Raw genomic sequence first — 23,230 nt, forward strand, 5'->3', positions numbered from 1 at the left:
AGCTAGGATCCAATTCACTGGGATTTTTCTGACCAGCATTCCTGACAGAAGCCACTCCCATCTCCGCCAGAAGCCTGTCAGAAGTTTACTACAGTGCCCGGCACACAGTAAGTGCTTAACAAATACCTTAAAAAAACTCCCAAAAGCCCTCTTGGAAATCAGCCTAAAATGGAGGAGAAGCTTGGATCTCTCTCTCTCACACACACACGCTGTTTCATGCGTGTCATCCCTTCAAAGGGCATTGACTTGGGAAATAATCACGGCCAATTACTGGAGTTAGTTACCAAGGATGACAGGGACCCCTAGACTATTTTCCCTTTGTGGCACTTTCATTACCAATCCCATTAAAAAGTGATTTATGGTTTCATGGGACCCCATAGATTATCTGGAATTGCTTCTCTTGGCCAGCATTGCAATTCCCTGGGCCTCTCCCTCTTTCAGTCCACCAGGCAAGATCGCGCATCTAACCCCCAAGAGCTATTGACGTTCCTGCCATAGTTGAGGAATGCCCGCAAGGTTTTACAATGAAACTGAGGTTTTATGTTGGCTCTCTTTAAGGAGCATTCTGTTCAGTTGCTGCCTTTGTTTCTGCTGTCCTCCCTGGGTGTAATGAGAATTTACAAAGCTTCTGCCGACTGCAGGCTCCTCAGAGCATGTGTGAGATTATAAGCTCGTTGTGGGCAGGGAACGTGTTGGTTATTTTGTTGTGTTGTCTTCATTCAGTCATTCATTCATTCAGTCGTATTTAAACAGACACATTCCTTGCCTATGACGAACTTAAAGTCTAGAGTTATACACTCCCAAGTGCTTAGTACAGTGCTCTTCTGACAGTAAGGGCTCAGTAAATATGACTGATTTATTGATATTGTGGCACTAGCTTTTTGTGGCACAGAGTTTGGGATGCGGGAATGTCACTGTTTATTGTTGTATTGCCCTTTCCCAAGCGCTTAGAACAGTGCCCTGCACACAGTAAGCACTCAATAAATATGACTGGCTTAATAAATGAATGAATGAGAACCAATAGGAACTAGTGAATGAGGATCGATCAATCAATGTATGACATTTATTGGGCACTTACTGTGTGCAGAGCGCTGTACTGAGCGCTTGGGAGAATACAACAGAACTGGTAGACAGGTTTCCTGCCACAAAGAGCTGGAGGGGGAGATGTCTAGAGGACCTCTGGTTTCTGTGATTGGTTCTTTGTCTCTTGTCAGTCATGGATGAAATCAGCCTATCAAGAGTATTTATTGAGTGCTTACTGTATACTGATTATGTTGCCAAATAATAAGAATGGAATTTGTTGTGTGCCAAGCACTGTTCTAAGCACTGTGGTAGATACAGGGGAATCGGGTTGTCCCACGAGGGGCTCACAGTCTTCATCCCCGTTTTACAGATGAGGTAACTGAAGCACAGAGAAGTTAAGTGGCTTGCCCAAGGCCACACAGCAGACTAGGGGGGATCCTGGATTAGAACCCACATCCCCTGACTCCCGAGCCCATGCTCTTTCCACTAAGCCACACTGCTTCTCTAAGTGCTTGGAAGTGTACAGTGCTATTAGTTACAGTTCCTCTGTATATAATCACACTGGCTTCTAGATCACCTTGCAAGTCAAGCAATCAATCATGCTTATTTTTGAGCACCTATTTCAATCAATCAATCGTATTTATTGAGCACTTACTGTGTGCAGAGCACTGTACTAAGCGCTTGTACTATACTAAGCACTGTACTAACCTATTGTGCAGAGCACTGTATTAAGCACTCGGGAGAATACAATATAATGGAGTTGATTGATATTCGCTTCCCACAATGAGCTTCCATCTGGAGGACATTAATTCAAAGCCTCTTTTTTTTTTTGCATTGTTTCCAGAGGACTGGCATTTTCCTGGTGTTGTTTTTATAGTATTTGTTAAGCACTTACCATGTGCCAGGCACTGTGATAAGTGCTGGGGTAGATACAAGCTAATCAGGTTGGACACAGTCCATGTACCACATGGGACTCACAATCTTATTCTCCATCTTATTCATTCATTCATTCATTCAATCATATTTATTGAGTGCTTACTGAGTGCAGAGCACTGTACTAAGTGCTTGGGAAGTACAAGTTTATATGTGAGGAAACTGAGGCACAGAGAAAGGAAGTGTCTTGCCCAAGGGTCACACAGAAGACAGGTAGCAGAGCATTCATTCATTCATTCAATCGTATTTATTGAGTGCTTCCTGTGTGCAGAGCAGTGTACTAAGCACTTGGGAAGTACAAGTTGGCAAGATATAGAGACGGTCCCTACCCAACGACGGGAGCAGGTATTAGAACCCAGATCCTTTGGACTCCCAGTTCCATGCTCTATCCAGTAGGCCACCCTGCAGTCAGAAACTGTGACTTTGGGCAAGCCATTTCACTTCTCTGTGCCTCATTTTGCTCATCTGGGAAATGAGGATTAAGACTGTGAGCCCCACGTGGGACAACGTGATCACCTTGTATCCCCCCAGCACTTAGAACAGTGCTTTGCACATAGTAAGCGCTTAAAAAATACCATCATCATTATTATTATTATTAGAGCCCCAAATGGGACAACGTGATCACCTTGTATCCCCCCAGCACTTAGAACAGTGCTTTGCACATAGTAAGCACTTAAAAAATACCATCATCATTATTATTATTATTAATGGTACCAGGGCTTGGACAGTTGCTTCTTCCCAGCGGCGTGTCCTAGGGAATAGAGTACAGGCCTGAGAGTCAGACAACCTGGGTTCTAATCCTATTTCCATCATTCATCTGCTGCGAGACCTTGGGTAAGTCACTTCACTGTGCCCTGTTTTTCTTCATCTGTCAAATAGGAATTAAATCCCACTCCCTCCTAGTTAGACTGTGAGCCTTCTCTAGACTGCAAGCTTGTTGTGGGCAGGAAAGTGTCTACTAACCCTGTACTATTGTACTCTCCTAAACGCTTAATACAGTGCTCTACATGCAGTAAGCACTCTAGACTGCAAGCTTGTTGTGGGCAGGAAAGTGTCTACTAACCCTGTACTATTGTACTCTCCTAAACGCTTAATACAGTGCTCTACATGCAGTAAGCACTCAATAAACCACTGATTGATAGGTTAACTGAAGATCTTGCATTTACTTGAGCACTTTGTCTGAAGGGCCTGGGTTCTAATCCTGACTCTGCCTCTTCTCTGCTGTGTGACCTTGGGCAAGTCACTTCAATTCTCTGTGCCTCAGTTACCTCACCTGTAAAATGGGAATTGAGACTGTGAGCCCCACGTAGGATAGGGACTATGTCCAACTCCATTTGCTTGTATCCACCCCAGCGCTTAGTACAGTGCCTGGCACTTAGTAAGCACTTAACAAATGCCATTATTATTATTATTATTATTATTATTATTATTATTATTATTATTATTATTACGGTACTTGGCGTGGAGTAAGCCCTTCACCAGTTGGATTGGTGCTGGAGCCAATGTCATTTCACCCTGAAGCTGGATTCCTGTTGGCACTGTGTCAATGGAAATACTACAGTTCCTAGTGTTGATGTAAAAGAGATATAAAGATAGCTTTTATTGTTGCTGTTATTTTTACTTACACCTATCAAACACTTACAATGTGTAAATAATAATAATGTTGGTATTTGTTAGGCACTTACTATGTGCCAAGCACTGTTCTAAGCGCTGGGGGGGCGGTTACAAGGTAATCAAGGTTGTCCCACTTTGGGCTCACAGTCTTAATCCCCTTTTTACAGATGAGGGAACTGAGGCCCAGAGAAGTTAAGTGACTTGCCCAAAGTCACCCAGCTGACAAGTGGCAGAGCTGGGATTAGAACCCACGACCTCTGACTCCCAACCCCGGGCTCTTTCCACTGAGCCACACTGCTTCTCAAAGTAAAGTGAAGTGAGAAGTGAGAAGCAGCTTGGCCTAGTGGATAGAGCACGGTCGTGAGAGTCAAAAGGACCTGAGTTCTAATCCTAGCTCTTCCACTTGTCTCCTGTGTGACCTTGGGCAACTCACTTCACTTCTCTATGCTTTCATTTACCTCACCTGTAAAACGCAGATTAAGACTATGAGCCCTATGGGGGACAGGGACTGTGTCCACCCTGATTCCTTTATCTCTACCTCAGTGCTTAGTACAGTGCCTGACAAAAGTAAGTGCTTAACAAATACCATTTAAAAAATGATAATTAACTCATTCATTCATTCCTCTGTCATCTCTTAGCAAGGGCCAGAAAGCTGGGTACATTCCTTGTTGATTTTATGGTACTCGTTAAATTATTTCTTCTAGACTGTGAGCCCACTGTTGGGTAGGGACCGTCTCTATGTGTTGCCAACTTGTACTTCCCGAGCGCTTAGTACAGTGCTCCGCACACAGTAAGCGCTCAATAAATATGATTAAAAAAAGGGTTTACTGTGTGTCAAACACTGTTCCAAGTATGTTATCGACAAAAAGGGTTAACATATGGGTTCGTTTAGTCGATGAAGAGACGAGCGACTCCGAGAGAACGAGTCATAGATCAGGGCAGTAGGAAAGTGGCAAGCAGCCCATTCACCCCCATTCATTCATTCATTCACTCATTCAATCGTATTTATTGAGCACTTACTGTGTGCAGAGCACTGTACTAAGTGCTTGGGAAGTCCAAGTTGGCAACATATAGAGACGATCCCTACCCAACAGCGGGCTCACAGTCTAGAAGGGGGAGGCAGACAACAAAACCAAACATATTAACAAACTAAAATAAATAGAATAAATATGCACAAATAAAATAAATAAATAAATTGAGTAACAAATACGTTCAAACATATATATATACGTATATATATATATATACGTATATATATATGTTTGAACGTATTTGTTCAAACATATATATATTTGTTCAAACATATATATGTATATATATATACATGCAGGTGCTGTGGGGAGGGGAAGGTGGTGAGGCGGGGGGGATGGGGACGGGGAGAGGGGGGCTCATTCATTCATTCAATCATATTTATTAAGCGCTTACTGTGTGCAGAGCACTGCACTAAGCGCTGGGGAAGTCCAAGTTGGCAACATATAGAGACTGCAACGCCCTGAACCACCGATGTAAATCGTTAGCAGGGTTCGAGAACCCAACGTGGTGACGCAGATAGGAAAAATTGACTCGGAGACATGAGTTCAGATAGAGCAGTAAAGGAGGAAGGTGGCTACCTGCCCCTTCACCTCCCGAGAGAGGTACGAGTGACAAGCAGCCCCGGGTTCCATTCCCACCGTCCTTTTATTGAGTTACAGCAACGTGAGAGTGAGTGAGCAATGGGAACTTCAGGGAACCAATTAGGACTGACAGGATGGTTGTGAATTCTCATTAGTCTCTGTTCTCACAGCCTCGTACAGACCGGAGTTACTTGTTATCTACCCTACAACCTTGCATAGACGGGTGTTACTTGTTACTGGTCTGAAGACATCCTGTCATTGAGCCTTGCATAAAATACAAGAAGGAGTTGTTCTCTCGGCCTGCACAAAATGGAGGGTCACTAAAAATGGAGTCAGTCATGCCAAGTCCACTAGTGGACAACAAGTACTGGGGTGGGTACAAGTTAATTAGGTTGGACACAGTTCCTACCCCGTATGGGGCTCACAGTCTTAAGTAGGAGAGAAAACAGGCATTGAATCCTCATTTTACAGTTGAGAAAACTGAGGCACAGAGAAGCTAAGTGGCTTGCCTAAGGCCACACAGCCAGTAATTGGCAGAGCAACAGGCAGAGCCGGGATTAGAACCCAGGTCCACTGACTCCCCTGGCCCATGCCATTTCCACTAAGATATGACTTCCTGCCTGGCCTTGGTTGGCGGCAGAAATTTAGGGCGGGCTGACCCCGTTCTTCTGAAGTCCTCTCTCCGGAGTTCCAGAGAACGGGCGATTTATCAGAGGAGAGAATGTCCTCAGAGCACTCGCTGTGCCTTGCCTTATCGCGGCCATATTTTCTTGGTAAAATGAGGTGGCCGTGAGGAAAAGCAGACACTTGTCTGACATCTACTGGGAAGAATCATGAAGGAACTCAGGGTCGGATCCTGAACAGAATTCTCTCCAATCTCTAAAACGCTTAATACAACGCTCCGTGCAGAGTAAGCACTGAATAAATACCATAGATTAACTGATCGAAGCACCAGAACTAGAACAAGAATGCCTCCCTCTTCCCTCCTTCATCCCCTACAGTCCCATTCCAGAGTAGAAATTAGCTGCCTTTCATCAACTCACTGCTGATTACATTTGAAAAGTTAACAAATATTGACTACCAGATTGCTCTGGGCTTCATTCATTCATTCATTCAATCGTATTTATTGAGCGCTTACTGTACTCAGTTCCTGGATGCCTCTCCTTCCTGACTTTCGTCGTCTTCCGTCCACATTTCATTCATTCATTCAATTGCATTTATAGAGCGCTTACTGTGTGCAGAGCACTGTACTAAGCGCTTGGGAAGTACAAGTTGGCAACATATAGAGACAGTCCCTACCCAACAGCGGGCTCACAGTCTAGAAGGGGGAGACAGAGAACAAAACAAAACACATTAACAACATTTGACTTGCCTGCTTTGCCTTGGCTAGTCCCTCAACTTTGCTGCGTCTCAGTTACCTCATCTGTAAAATGGGGAGTAAGACCGTGAGCCCCTTGTAGGATGTGGACTGTGTCCAATCGGATTATCTTGTAGCTACTCCGGCATCTAGTACAGTGCCTGGCTCATAGTAAGCGCTTAACTAATACCATAGATGTCCTGACAGTTTCACAAGAGCAGCCGGAGTGTTAACTCGATTTGAATCCAAGGAATAAGAGTCAATCTGGGTGCTTTTTCAGCTCCTTCCATAACAGAAAGGCCCTGGGCAATAAATAGCCCAGCTTCCTGTATCAATCACCCAGTTAATCAATCAACAGTGATCCCCCTCTAGATTGTAAGCTCGTTGTGGGCAGGGAATGTAGCTGCTAACTCTGTTCTATCATATTCTCCCAACCGCTTAGTGCAGGGTTCTGCGTGTAGTAAACATCCAATAAATACTATTGATAGATTGACTGCTATTTGTTGAGTGCTTACTGTTGGCAGAGAACTGTACTAAGCCTTTGGGAGAGTACAGTGCAACAGAATTGGTCAATATATTCCCAGTAGCGATAATTACAGGGTGCTTTCAAGCCCAAATTGTCACAGATAAAACTCTTGCGGAGGCATTGCCCACAGAGAGAACCTGCGAATATCTGCCCCGGGATGGGACTTAATGCAAACAGGTCTTAATAATTGTGGTATTTTTTTTAAGTGCTTACTACAAGAAAAGCACTGTACTAGGTGCTGGGGTAGTTACAGGGTAATCAGATCCCACGTGGGGTTCACAGTCTAAGTAGGAGGGAGAACAGGTATTGAATTCTAATTTTGCAGATAATAATTATGGTATTTGTTAAGCGCTTACTATGTGCCAGGCACTGTTTGTTCTAAGCACTAGGTTAGATACAAGATGCACCTAGGGCTCACAGTCTTAATCCCCATTTTACAGATGAGAAAACTGAGGCACAGAGAAGTGAAGGGACCTGCCTAGGGTCACAGAGCAGACAAGTGGCAGGGCTGGGATTAGAACCCATGACTCCCCACTATGCCATGCTGCTTCTCAATAGGGAGAGCAGGAACCTGTAATAATTTAGAAGGGGATTGAGCAGAACGACAGGAAGATGGGAGGCTAAGTGGTTCCTCTGCTCATGGTCTTGGGGGCCTTTAGAGAGAGGAGGGCTCTTTCCAAACTCTGCAGGTGAGGAAACTGAGGCACAGAGAAGTGACTTGCCCAAGTTCATGCAGCAGGTAAATGGCGGAGCCCTAATTAGAACCCAGGTCCTCTGACCCTGAGGCCTGTGCAATTTCCACTGGATCATCCTGTTTCTCCTTAGCTACTTTCCCCTTAGTTTTGCTCTCTTTAAGCTACTGGTGGTCCATATAAGCATTTAGGGAGGCTGCATATGGGGCCTGGGGGTCAGATGAGTTCTAATTGTGACTCCGCACTTGCCTGCTTGGTGACCTTGGCCAAGTCACTTCACTTCCCTGTGCCTCAGTTTCCTCATCTGTAAAATTGGGGATTCAATTCCTTTTCTCCCTTCCCCTCAATCTGTGAGCACCATGTGGGACAGGGACTGTATCTGCCCTGTTTGCTTTTTTTTTAAATGATAACTGTGAAGTGCTTATTCTGTCAGCCACTGTACTGAGCACTGGGGTAATCAGATTGGACACAGTCCATGTCCCACTTGGGATTCACCGTCTTAATCTCCATTTTACAGATGAGGGAATTGAGGCACATAGAAGTTGAGTAACATGCCCAAGGTCATGCAGCAGACAAGTGGTGGAGCTGGAATTAGAACCCGGGTCCCTCTGACTCTCAGGCCTGTTGTGTCTACCCTAGCATTGAGTACAGTACTTGGCACATAGTAGGCGCTTTACAAATGTTGTTATTATTATTATTGTTATTAATAATAAGACACCTGTCCACATGTTTTGTTTTGTTGTCTGTCTCCCCCTTCAAGACTGTGAGCCTGTTTTTGGGTAGGGACCGTCTCTATATGTTGCCAACTTGTACTTCCCAAGCGCTTAGTACAGTGCTCTGCACACAGCAAGCGCTCAATAAATACGATTGAATGAATGAATGAATGAATTGTTGTAGTGTCCTACCTCCTATGTGACTGAGAAATTGAACTATAATGAAAAGACACCTCCGGCTGTTTGAACCTTTGTATAATCCAAGCAGCCAACACTGATGTTGACAAACACTCAAAAGGATATGCAAACACCCAGAAAACTGTTCAAACAATGAAGTCCACACATTAAGCAAAGAATTTGCATCATATACAGATATGCTCTGATGATCTACCCGAGCTGAATAGCACTAACACAAAAATTAACGCAAAGCCGGCCCAATAAAGCTCTTCCTTCTATCTGGGACAAATTCTAGAGTTTTCTCTCTGGCAAGGCTCATAAATTAGCCGCCCCCCATCCCCTGGTTATTTCAGGAGAGAAGAGAGATTACAAGCCAGGCGACATTTTCAAGGCTAAAAGTTCTCCCTTTTTTTGGCGCTAACAATAGCTGCCCTAGACTGTACCAGGATCTTATCGCCATGGGAACAGCATCTCCATTCCCGATTCCCCGGGCCAAATCTTAATGTACGGAGCAGGGAAGGATCCTTATGCGGTGAGCACTTAGCCTGCGACGGCCCCCGGGGATGAAGAGACGAAAGAGAGCAAAACCAGCCCAGAAGAAAGTGACATCTTGCTAAGTGCTCGGGAAAGTGGCATTGCTGGGCGATGCCCCTAGCAGAAGACTGGATTCATTCATTCATTCAATAGTATTGATTGAGTGCTTACTGTGTGCAGAACACTGTACTAAGCACTTGGGAGAGGACAGTATAACAATGAACAGACACATTCTCTGTCCACGATGAGCTTAAGGTCTAGAGGGGAAGGCTGACATTAATAGAAATAAAGAAATTACAGATATGTACATAAGTGCTGTGGGGCTCGGAGGGGGGATGAATAAAGGGAGTGGGAGAAGAGGAAAAGAGGGCTTAGTCAGGGAAGGCCTCTTGGAGGAGATGTACTTTCGATAAGGCTTTGAAGGGGGAGAGTGTACTTGTCTGTCAGACTTGAGGAAGGAGGGCATTCCAGGCCAGAGGAGGGATGTGGGTGAGGAGTCGGCGGTGAGATAAATGAGATTGAGGTACAGTGAGAAGGTTGGCATTGGAGGAGCAAAGCGTGTGGGCTGTGTTGTAGTAGGAGAGCAGTGAGGTGAGGTAGGAGGGGACAAGGTGATGGAGGGCTTTAAATCCGATGGTTAGGAGGTTTTGTTCAATGCGGAGGATCATCATTAGGCAGGCGGAGGGGAGGGAGGGTAATTCAGAAGGATAGACTCTGCTAGAGGCAAGACCAAAGCCCATTGTTGGGTAGGGATTGTCTCTATTTGTTGCTGAATTGTACTTTCCAAATGCTCAGTACAGTACTCTGCACACAGTAAGCGCTCAATAAATACAATTGAATGAATGAATGAATCATTCAATCTTATTTATGGAGCACTTACTATGTGCAGAGCACCACACTCAGCAATTAGGAGAGGAAAATATGACAGAATCAGCAAAGTGTTTCCTGCCCATAATGAGCTTACAGACTAGAGGGGGAGGCACACATTAATGTGAATAAATAAGGAAGACCAACAGTATTCTAAAATCCTGAAACCTTTCTGAGGTTACCAGTTCCAGAAACTTTGCTTCACTCCAAAAAGGGAGTAGCACACAATGAACTCTGTATTTTACAGTGCCTGGCACAAAGTAAGCATTTAACAAATACCACAATTATTATTATTATTGTTATTATTATGAACTCAGGAGGTATACCATCTGCATCCCCCTGAAGACTGAGGCCCAGAGAAGGTAAGTGTCTTGCCTAAGGTTACAAGTGGAGGAGCTGAATTAGAACCCAAGTCCTCTGACTCCACCACTGTGGTCTTTACTAAAGTCATATTTCTTTGAGGAAGCCTTTCCTGATTAATTGCTTAGCTCTCCATCCTATTTTCCCCACATTTCATGTCACCCATGTGTTTAAGACTGAACACCCTAAGCACTTTGACATTCAGCTCTTCCCACCCTCACAGTTTTTATTTATTCATTCATTCAATTGTATTTATTGAGCGCTTACTGTGTGCAGAGCACTGTACTAAGCGCTTGGGAAGTACAAATCGGCAATATATAGCGACGGTCCTTACCCAACAATGGGATCACAGTCTAAAAGGGGGAGACAGACAATAAAACAAAACAAGTATATATATGTATCTTAATACTTTGTTACTTCCCCTTTCGGTATTTTGTTTTAATGTCTCTCTCCCTATTAGTGTGTAACCTCCTTAAGGGCAATGATCATATCTACAGGGCTCATTTCTACCTACTCTATCATATTTCTCTCTCCCAAGAGCTAAGTACAGTGTTCTAGACTGTAAGCTCATTGTGGGCAGCTAATGGCACATAATAAGCACTTAACAAGTACTATTATTATTATATAAGCCTTATTGAAGGCACATCTCCTCCAACAGGCCTGCTTTCCTCTTCTCCCACTCCCTTCTCTGTCGCCCTGACTTGCTCCCTTTATTCATCCCCCCACCAACCCCACAGCATTTACTTACGTATCTGTCATTTATCTCTGTTAATGTCTGCCTCCCCCTCTAGACTGCAAGCTCATTATCAATCAATCAATCAATCAATCAATCATATTTATTGGGCGCTTACTGTGTGCAGAGCACTGTACTAAGCGCTTGGGAAGTACAAGTTGGCAACATATAGAGACAGTCCCTACCCAACAGTGAGCTCACAGTCTAAAAGGGGGAGACAGAGAACAAAACCAAACATACTAACAAAATAAAATAAATAGAATAGATATGTACAAGTAAAATAAATAGAGTAATAAATATGTACAAACATATATACATATATATATACTGTGAGCCAACAGTGGGCTCACAGTCTAGAAGGCTCATTATGTGCAGCGAATGCGTCTGTTTATTGGTATAGTGTCCTCTCCCAAGCGCTTAGTATGGTGCTCTGCGCACCTTAAGCGCTCAATAAATACGACTGAATGAATTAAATGAATGAAATATTATTATTATTTTTCATTCGCAGCTGGTGGAGCCTCCAAACAGGCCGCTAGATGTCACCCATCCCTTGGTCACTGTTGGAACCCAAATCTTCATTTCCCTCCAGCTTAAAGAAACTCATGCAGGGGAAAAAAATGCCAGCCTACAAGAGTTTCAACCAAAGTTCTTCCCTGGCATCTCGGTTGTGCCCTGGAAACAACCGAGTGGTTGCCTCTAGAGGACAGATAAAATCACTAGCCTCCCCTCCTGCTCTTACCACCCCACCCCTGCTCTGCATTGGTGGGCGAATTCTTGTCTCTCTAATCACAATCTTCCATATTTACTATTCTATTTATTTTATTTTGTTAATATGTTCTGTTTTGTTGTCAGTGTCTCCCCTCTAGACTGTGAGCCTGTTGTTGGATAGGGACCATCTCTATACGTTGCCAACTTGTGCTTCCCAAGCGCTTAGTACAGTGCTCTGCACACAGTAAGCGCTCAATAAATCTCCTCCAGGAGGCCTTCCCAGACTTAGCCCCCTCTTTCCTCTTCCCCTCCTCCCCTCCCCATCCCCCCGCCCTACCTCCTTTCCCTCCCCACGGCACCTGTACATGTCTGTACACATTTATTACTCTATTTAGTTTACTTGTACATATTTACTATTCTATTTATTTTATTTTGTTAATATGTGTTGTTTTGTTGTCTGTCTCCCCCTTCTAATAATAATAATGGCATTTATTAAGCGCTTACTATGTGCAAAGCACTGTTCTAAGCGCTGGGGAGGTTACAAGGCAATCAGGTTGTCCCACAGGGGGCTCACAGTCTTCATCCCCATTTTACAGATGAGGGAACTGAGGCACAGAGAAGTTAAGCGACTTGCCCAAAGTCACACAGCTGACAATTGGTGGAGCCGGGATTTGAACCCATGACCTCTGACTCCAAAGCCCGGGCTCTTTCAACTGAGCCACGCTGCTTCTAGACTGTGAGCCCGCCATTGGGTAGGAACCGTCTCTATGTGTTACCAGTTTGTACTTCCCAAGCGCTTAATACAGTGCTCTGCACACAGTAAGCGCTCAATAAATACGATTGAATGAGTGAATGAATGAATAAATACAATTGAATGAATGAATCAATCAAACAACGGGACGTATCCTGCTCTTGCTGTGTGCAGAGCCTTGTACTAAGCCCTTAGGAGAATACAATACTGCAGAGGTGGTAGACACGTTCCCTGCCCACACGAGCTTACAGTCTAGAGGCCTTTTGTGCTTGTTGACAATAGCAGTAATTATTATTATGGTACTTGTGATGAATTTACACTGTGCCAAGCACTGCTCTAAGCCCTGGGGTAGATGCAAGTTAATTAGGTTGGACACAGTCTCTGTCCCACATGGGGCTCACGCTCTTATCTTCGTAACTGAGGCACAGAGATAATAATAATAATAATAATGATGATGATGATGGCATTTATTAAGCACTTAATATGTGCAAAGCACTGTTCTAAGCGCTGGGGAGGTTACAAAGTGGTCAGGTTGTTCCGTGAGGGGCTCACAGTCTTAATCCCCATTTTACAGATGAGGGAACTGAGGCATAGAGAAGTTAAGTGACTTGCCCAGAGTCAGACATCCGACAATTGGCAGTGAACTCATGATCTCTGACTCCAAAGCCCATGCTCTTTTCACTGAGCCACTGCTGCTTCTCTGATGTAAAGTGACTTTCCCAAGGTCACACAGCAGACACGTGGCAGAGCCGGGATTAGAACCCAGGTCCTTCTGACTCTCAGGCCCTTGCTCTCTATTAAAGCATGCTGCTTTTCCAATAATGAGATGAGTTTGTAGGATGTAGAAAGCCTGGTTCCAAAAGTTTCCCCTTCTCCTCTGAGTCTCAGAAGATTTCAAAATGCAAATGGCCATTCTCCAAAAAAAAAAAAATGACTTTAAAAGTCACCTCAGGTAGAAAGGGGAGGAAGCCCAGCTTTCAAAGTCACAGTTAGGGGTTTGTACTATTCATTAATTCAATCGTATTTATTGAGCACTTACTGTGTGCAGAGCACTGTACTAAGCACTCCAAGATGCCTCCTGGAGCTGAGAAGGTGGGGGTAAACTCAGTATTTTCTGCTGAAAGGCTTGTCTTTGACAGTTAAGGTCATTTTAAAGTCATTTTGTTTTTAGGTGCCCTTTTCTTGGATGTAATTTTTCGAATGGGTGCAGTTAGGAACAGTAGGCTGTGGAACTCTAGTTGTTTCTGAATACAAATAATTCACTACAAATCAAAACCAAGTAAGAGCAGTGTGGCATAATAGGAAGAGCCCTTCACTGGGAGTCAGAAGACCTGGGTTTTAATCCCCACTCTGCCATTTACCCCCTGAAAGACCCTGGTCAGATCACTTAATTGCCCTTTGCCTTGACTTTTCTCATCTGTCCCAGTGGAGAGAGCAGGCCTGAAAGTCAAAAGTCCTGGGTTGTCACACCAGCTCAGTCACACGTTTGCTGAGTGAAACTGAGTTGCAACCCACTTAACGTCTCTGTGCCTCAGTTACCTCATCTGAAAATGGGGACTTATAGCCTACTCTCTCTTACTTAGACCGTGAGCCCCATTTGGGACAGGGACTGTGTCCAAACTAATTAAAGCTGTATCTTCCCCAGTGCGTAGAACAGTTCTTGGCACATAGTAAGCACTTAACAAGTACCATCATTCTTCTTCTTATGATTAGATAAGTGTTTTCCTTGCCTCTTAGATTGTGAGCTCCAGTGTGGGTTAGGGACTCTGCCTGTTCTGATTATCTTGTGTCTATCCCGGTGTTAGGGAAATAGGAGGAACTTAAAAAATCCTACTACTATTATTTACAGGACCAATGCATCATTGCTTGAAAACTTGTAAAAGGGTTTCTTTCACCTCAACACCTGCCTGCACTCAGATCAAGGCATTCAGGCTGTTAGCCTCAGTTGTTTAAACTGCTTTATAAGCACCTAAACATGCTAGTACCACTTTCAGAGACAGAACTCCTTGGGCCAGCTGAACTCCTTACTTACCACTCTCCATCTTTAACTTTCACCCCCCCCCCCCAGTAAACCATTTATTGAGAAGCAGCGTGGCTCAGTGGAAAGAGCACGGGCTTTGGAGTCAGAGGTCATGGGTTCAAATCCCAGCTCTGCCAATTGTCAGCTGTTTGACTTTGGGCAAGTCACTTAACTTCTCTGAGCCTCAGTGACCTCATCTGTAAAATGGGGATTAAGACTGTGAGCCCCCCCGTGGGACAACCTGATCACTTTGTAACCTGAAAGGTGCTTTGCACATAGTAAGCGCTTAATAGAAATGCCATTATTATATTGTACTTAGTACAATGCTCTGCACACAGTACACAATACAACTGACTGACTGAATAACTAAACGAGACTTCCATGAGCATAACCAATTCCAGGACCCGCAGATAATAATAATAATAATAATGATGGTATTTGTTAAGCGCTTACTATGTGCCAATCACTGTTCTAAGCACTGGGGCAGATATGAGGTTATCAGGCGGTTCCTTATGGGGCTCACAGTCTTAATCCCCATTTTACAGATGAGGTAACTGAGGAACAGAGGAGTTAAGTGCCAAAAGTCACACAGCTGACAAGTGGCAAAGGCGGGATTAGAACCCACAACCTCTGACTCCCAAGCCCGCACTCTTTCCACTAAGCCATGCTGCTTCTCTATACTTTGGACCTGTCTCTGGAGAGTGGAATTCCCGCACATGTAAAGAACTTGTTCCTCTTCTTCACTTTGAACCTGACACACTCCAAGGGGTGTCCTTTGGGCCTGGTTGGGTGGGATTTGGGAGGGATTAATTAATCTCTGGCATATGCTAGTGCTTTAATTGTGGTCCTGTTCAGCCTACTTTGTTTCTAGTCTAAAGGGAAATGATTGATACTAATGTCTGCCTCCCCCTCTAGACTAAGTTCGTTGGGGACAAAGAATGGGTATACACAACTGTACAATTGTGTATACAATTGTATATACTCTACAATTCTCTTGCATAGTACAGTGCTCTGCACGCAGTACGTGCTCAGTAATTACCACCGATTAATCAGCATATTCCTAGGTGCTCTTACAACTGCAGAGAAGCAGCGTGGCCTAGGGGATACAGCACAGGCCTTTGAGTCAGAAGGTCATGGGTTCTAATCCCGGCTCAACCCCCTTGTCTGCTGTGTGATATTGGGTAAGTCACTTAACTTTTTTGTGCCTCAGTCACCTCATCTGTAAAATGGGGATTGAGACTGGGAGCCTCACAAGGAACAGGGACTGTGTCCAACCCAAATTGCTTTTATCCACCCCAGTGCTTAGTATAGTGCCTGGCACATAGTGAGTGCTTAAAAAGTACCATAATAATAATAATTATTACAATTATTATTAAATGCCTCCCCCACCACACATGCAGAGTCACTATTCTGATCAAAAGTTCCTTGAGAGCAAGCATCGTCTGCCAACTTTTTAACTGCAAACTTCCAAGTGTCTAGCACAATGCTCTGCACACAGCTCAACAAATGCCATTATGCCACAGATAGATTGATTATACGTTTTCAGGAATGATCAAATTCACTTACTTTTTTTGTACGGTATTTGTTAAGCACATACTACGTGCCAGGCACTGTAGTAAGCGCTGAGATAGATATGACCATATCCAGTTGGACACAGTCGCTGTCCCACATGGGGTTCACAGTCTTAATCCCCATTTTTACAGATGAGGTAACTGAGGCACAGAAAAGTGAAGTGACATGTCCAAGGTCACGCAGATCCCTCTATTATTATTATTATTATTTACAGGACCGATGCAGACAAGTGGAGTCAGGATTAGAACTCAGATCCTTCTGACTGCAGGCCCATGCTCTGTCCATTAGACAACACTGCTTCTCAGTAGAACTTGTTCTATTACATGTGTGTGGTGCAAATGCAATAGACAACAAAAAAATGGGCTCCTTTAGTTTACTTTTGGATCCATTTTCATTTTAGCTCAGATAATTTCATTTAGCTCAGATTTAGCCTAATTATTTGCCCACATTGAGTTAAGTCTAGAGGGGGAAAAAGACATAAATATAAATAAATAATTTCCCTTCAGTCTGGAAAAAACATAGGTTGAGAGGGACCTCAATTAAAGCATTTGGCCACGCCAAAGATTAATTATTGCCTCCTTAATACCACACAACCCCAATTTTCTGCACAGACATCCAAATGTACAGAACACATTTAAAAGTGCAGTTCTGAAAAAAAAACCAAAACAACAATAAAAATCCAGTACGGCCACATTGTCAAAATGGAAAAATTAGAGACTAATTTAAACTTGAACATTACATGTGCTCGTGGAATATTTATGAGCAGCTATTTTATCGAATAAACAACTTCCATTACAGCAGTTAAGTTACATATTTACATCTTTCGGTGATGTATTTTCGGGCATTAATAGCCATGTCAAAACATTTAATTTATATTGAATATTTACAAGGTAAAACTCGTAATGGGGGAAGAAGCATTTTACTGCCTATAATAGTTACTTCAGAAAACTGGCTTGCCGGTCTTATTGCGTATTAACCATTTAATTGATTCCCAAATGCTTGTTCGAATCAGGAATGGTGTCTTCTACTTTCGTTATATGTTCCCTGCTACAGTGCTCTACACACTGGGGGTGCCCAGTACAGAGCTCTGCACACTGGAAACTCTGTTTAGTGCTCTGCACAGATGCTCCCAGTACAGTGCTCTGCACACAGGTATATAAGAAGGTGGGTCGTGGGTTATATAGCTTCTCATGTATCGTCTCACTGAGGGGAAGCTTAAATACACAAGGGTTGTACTCTCGACTTTGAGGATAACAAGGTCAGAGCACTTTTTAATTTTTAGTGGAATTTGTTAAGTGCTTACTATGGGCCAAGCACTGGGATAGATAAAAGAACGCCTCACCTCTACTCTAGCATCTTCCCTGAAATCAGGGAATAATTGTGTTTTTTGCTCAGCGCTAATTCTGTGTCAAGTCCTGTGCTAAGCACTGGGGTAGATACAAGGTTATCAGGTTGGACATTATCTCTGTTCCACATATACTTCCCAAGCACTGTGTGCTCTGCATACAGTAAGTGCTCAATAAATATGATTGAATGAATGAATGAGGCTCACCGTCTAGGAAGGCGGAAGCGTGGCTCAGTGGAAAGAGCCCGGGCTTTGGAGTCAGAGGTTATGGGTTCAAATCCCACTCCGCCAATTGTCAGCTGGGTGACTTTGGGCAAGTCACTTAACTTCTCTGGGCCTCAGTTACCTCATCTATAAAATGGGGATTAAGACTGTGAGCCCCCCCCACGGGACAAGCTGATCACCTTGTAACCGCCCCAGCGCTTAGAACAGTGCTTTGCACATAGTAAGCGCTTAATAAATGCCATCATTATTATTATTATTATTAATCCCGATTTTAAAGATGAGGACACTGAAGTGCAGAGAAGTTAAGAGACTTACCCAAGGTCACACAGCAGGTAAGTGGCAGAGCTGGATTAGAGTCCAGTTCCTCTGACCTGACCAAGGCTCTGCCCACTGGGCCATACTGCTTCACTTTCCTGCGTGGCCTTGGGCAAGTCACTTCACTTCTCCGTGCATCAGTTCCCTCATCTGTAAAATGAGGATTCATTACCTGTTCTCCTTCTCCTCTAGACTGTGAACCCCATGTGGAACAGTGTTTGTCCTGATCTGATTAACTTGTATCTACCCCAGCGCTTAGTACAGTGCTTGACCCAGAATAAGCACTTAGCAAAAAGCACAATTATTCCCTGATTTCAGGGAAGATGCAAGAGGTGAGGAGTTCCTCTGTGCCGTGGGAGTGATACACATCAGTTTTCCTGTAGTGGTGGTGAAACAGCAAAGGAAGAGAAGCGGTAGTCTTGTCTTAAATGCTGTCGAGTTGTCCCTGACCCATAGTTATGCCATGGACACATCACCTTCAACTACAATCATTCTGGTAGTGGATCCATAGAGTTTTCTTGGTAAAAATAGAAAGTGGCTGATCATTGCCTCCTTCCATGCAATAAACTTGAGTCTCCACCCTCCACTCTCTCGCATGCCAGTGCTGCCCAGCACAGGTGAGTTTTGACTTGTAGCAGATTGCCTTCCGCTCGCTAGCCACTGCCCAAACTAGTAATGGAATGGGTAAATAATAATAATATAATGGCATTTATTAAGCAATTACTATGTGCAAAGCACTGTTCTAACCACTGGGGAGGTTACAAGGTGATCAGGTCCCACGGTGGGCTCACAGTCTTAATCCCCATTTTACAGATGAGGTCACTGAGGAACAGAAAAGTTACACAGCTGTTAAAGTCACACAGCTGACAATTGGCCGAGTCAGGATTTGAACCCATGACCTCTGACTCCTAACCTCATGCTCTTTCCACTGAGCCACGCTTCTTCTCAGGGTAGGCCTCTGCTTGGCTCTCCCTCCCATAACCAAGCCTGGTAGAGGGCTGGAATATCTCCAGGTGCGACCCTGAGAAGGGAAGAAACAGTATATCCTATGGAAAGTGCCTGGACCTCAGAAGACCTGAGTTCTAAATCCCAGCCCTGCCAATTGTTTTCTGTGTGACTTTGGGCAAGTCATTTAATTTCTCTGTGCCTCAGTTTCCTCAACTGTAAAAGGGGGATTAAATACCTCTTTTCCTTCCTACTTAGACTGTGAGTCCCATGTGGACTGTGTTTAACCTAATTAATGTGTATCTACCCCAGTGCTTAGAACACTGTTAGATAAATAGTAAGTGCTTAATAACAACCATTAAGGAAAAACAAAACAAAAAACCCTGCCCTTTTCTTAATTGTCAAACATTTGGAGAAGGCAGAAAGTAGCAATAATGCCCCCCTCTCAACCCCGAAGCCCTTATGCCCGGATCCGTAAATTGTTTATTCGTATTGCTGCCTGTCTCTACCTCTAGACTGCAAGCTTGCTGTAGAAGAGGCACCTGAGGCACAGAGAAGTTATGTGACTTGCTAAAGGTCACACAGCAGACAAGTAGAAGAGTCAGAATTAGAGCTAGAGACACCTGTGGAAAAACATCTGGCACAACAGAAAGAATAGAGAAGTAGCGTGGCTTGGTGGAAAGAGCCTGGGCTTTGCAGTCAGAGGTCAGGTGTTCAAAGCCCAGCTCTGCCAATTGTCAGCTGTGTGACTTTGGGCAAGTCACTTAACTTCTCTGGGCCTCAGCTGCCTCATCTGTAAAATGGGGATTAAGACTGTGAGCCCCCCATGGGACAACCTGATCACCTTGTAACCTCCCCAGCACTTAGAACAGTGCTTTGCCCATAGTAAGTGCTTAATAAATGCCATTATTATTATTATTATTATTATTAATAGTCAGGGAATGTGTCTACCAAGTCTGTTGCATTGGGCTCTCCCAAGCACTTAGTACAGTGCTCCGAACAAAGTAAATACTCAATAAATACCTCTGATTAGAGAGGGAGGTGAGGCTTTGGGATTTGTCCCTCACTAGCTGGGTGCTACTGACAGCAGCCCTCCCCAGAGATCATGTTTAGAGAGGAAAGGTTAGAATTCATCTGGAAATTTGCTTCCATCTCTGACAACACAGAATCAGCTGCCTGCCCCGGACAACGGAAGAGAGAGGAGGTGCGTATTTGGGGGATTGGTGGCACCTGGATTATGTTTAATTCTCTTATTACTGTCTGCTGTGAAAATATCTCAGCCTTACAAGATCAGAACTGGTGTCATCTTTTTATATTTAAATTCAATTTCTACAAAACAATGTTCTTCCTGCTCCAGTTCTTCCACTTCTCTTTCTTCCCCCTATTCGGTACATTTTTTCTTATCACTTCAAAGTTCCTCTCTTCACCAATGTCACCCCCTGCCTCTTAGATAATGGGTTTCACCTTTGCACATCCAATAAATGCTGTATTTTTCATCGGGCGGTAAAAGGCTTCTGTAGCTACGTTTGTAAACTGCAGCATTAAACGTAGGAAGTGGCTTGACCGACCTACTTAATAAGGGTAATTGCATCTTCTATAAAAATTATTTGACTCGAAACTAAGGATGTTTATTACTTTCTTTCCTCGGAAACAGGGTATGTGGTAAGAAACCCATTTGTGAAGGTGCTTGAAGAGGCTAGTGGCTCTTTTGCCTTTGTTGCCATCCTGCTGGGAATTCTAGGAAGTAGCATCTGCCTTTTCCTTGGGCTCAGGGTACTGTTACACTAGCAGGAGTAGTCTGTCAATCATTTTTAGTGAGCCCTTGTTGTGGGCAGAGCACTGTAATAAGCACTTTGGAGAATACAGTATATAATATAAAAGACACATTCCCTGCCCACAGTGAGCTTACAACCTAGTCATAATAATAGAATTAGTAGTAGTAATAGTTGTGGTAGTATTTGTTAAGAACTTGCTATGTAAGTTTGTTGTGGGCAGGGAACATGCCTACCAACTCTGATGTTTTTTGTACTCTCCCAGTCGCTTAGAATGGTGTTCTGCACATAGTGAGAATTCTAGACCGTAAGCTTGTTGTAGGCAGGGAACATGCCTGCCCTTCAATCTCATTTCCTCCAGGAAACTTCCCTAACTGATCTCCCATTTCTCTACCCTAATCTCCCTTCCTTCAGCATCACCTAAATCCATGACCCCTCAGCACTTTCATTCTCCCTGATTTTATTCCCTGATTTCAGGGAAGATGGTAGAGTAGAGGTGAGGAGTTCCTCTTTGCAGTGGGAGAGAAACGCATCAGTTTCCCTGTAGTGGTGGTGAAACTGCAAGGTAAGAGAAGCAGTATTCTTGCCTTACATAGTTGAGTGGTCTCAGAACCATAGCGATGTCATGGACACATCTCCCCCAGAAAGCCCCACCTCCATCTGCAATCGTTCTGGTAATGAATGCATAGAGTTTTCTTGGTAAAAATATGGGCCTCCACCCCATCCACACAGCACTTATGTTTATATTCTTTTATTGGGTTGCTTCACCTAAATGGAATTTTTTTATTAATGTCTGTCTCCCCTGCTAGACTCTCCCTGAGGAGAGGGATTGTGTCGACTAACACTGTTGTATTAAACTCTTCCAAACGCTTAATACAGTGTTCTACACACAATAAGTGTGCTAGACTGTAAACTTGTACTTTAGTGCTTACTGAATGCACCATTCTAAGCACTTGGTAGACACAATCCTTGCTGTCAAGGAGATTACAGTCTACAAGGGGAGACAGACATTAATAAAAAAAAATCCATTTAGGGAAACACCCCAATAAAAGGATATAAACGTAAGTGCTGTGTGGTTGGAGATGGAAAGCGTATGAAAGTGCTTTTGGGGCATGGATTTAAGTGCATAGGTGACACAAAAGGAAGGAAGAATAGGGTAGGGAAATGAGAGATCAGTTAGGGAAAGTTTCCTGGAGGAGACAGTTTGAAGGGCTTTGAAGAATTCTTAGGAGGAAGCGGTGCTTTTTGAGTATCTTCATGATTGGGGAAACAAAATTTTGAAGAAAGAACTAAGAGCATTAAGGGTGAGTTAGAAGATTGTAGAGGTGGTTCTAATCTTTATTCTCCTTGTCAGATACTACCCCTTTCCAACTTAGTTTGCCTCTATCACTGCAGAATACTGCGGGATCATTGCAGGGAACTCCATTTTCTAATCCCTACAAAGCAGAAAAGAGATATGGCTTAACTGTGGCTTCAGCCATAAAATATTCATGTTAATCAGGTTCAACCAAGTTACAATAAAATGTTAATAAGTCTTTTAAGAAGACAATTAAAGAACCATGTTTACTGCTATGCTAACCAAGAGCAAATATGTTATTTTTCAGCTTGGCAAGAGGGGATAGCTTTTGACAGCTCTACTGTGATATACTTGTTCAGATTGCCACTCAGTTTTCTCTAGAAAAACCTCCTCCCTTAATACAATTTCTAGAGAGCGAGTTCTAATTTCCACTGTCTCCCAGAGGCGAAAAAGGAAGAGAATTGAGGGAGTGCATTTCTATCTGAAGGCTCCTATCCTCAGGTTTTGCCAGTTTGCTCTCTTGTGTTTAAAAATATAATTTCTTTCCCAGTAACCTCAGTGAAATTCATCTTGGAGAAATCAAATCTGCTCTTGAACGGTCCATGGAGTCTATGGAAGATCGTGGTTCAAGAATAATTACACATTTGAGGGGTTCCAAAACGTCAGGAGGAGGTAGAAGTGAGGCACAGGTGCTGGGGAGTTAAAGGATGGGCCATGAATTAGTCAGCATCACCGGGATGAGGCCGGTTTTTCTTTCTCATTCTCTTAGTGGTTTCCTTTCTAAGGCTGTGTCGGCCGCTCAAAGAGTCTCGCCCCCATCCTTGTCCCTCTTCTCCTCGCCCCCACAGCTCTGCACAGCCAGCCCAATGCAGGATGCGCTCCGTGGTCTTTGAACTCTTTCCATCGGTCTGTTTCCCTTTCCGCAGACTGGAGTCTGACAACCTTAGTGGGAAAGATGTCAAGCCGGTATTTGAGAAATGTCAGAATTCATTATTGATTGGAGGGTTGGGGGGTTCTCGCTTCTTGTGGCAATAATGGATCTCCAGATTCAGGAGCCGAGCCTCTTCTTCTGCTGGAAGTGCTGTGCCTTTCCTGCCTAATTTCTGATTTCCCCACCCAATTCACTGCCCTTTCTGCA

The sequence above is a fragment of the Tachyglossus aculeatus genome, chromosome 24 (genome assembly GCF_015852505.1).
Source record: "Tachyglossus aculeatus isolate mTacAcu1 chromosome 24, mTacAcu1.pri, whole genome shotgun sequence".
In the NCBI taxonomy this organism is placed as follows: Eukaryota; Metazoa; Chordata; class Mammalia; order Monotremata; family Tachyglossidae; genus Tachyglossus; species Tachyglossus aculeatus.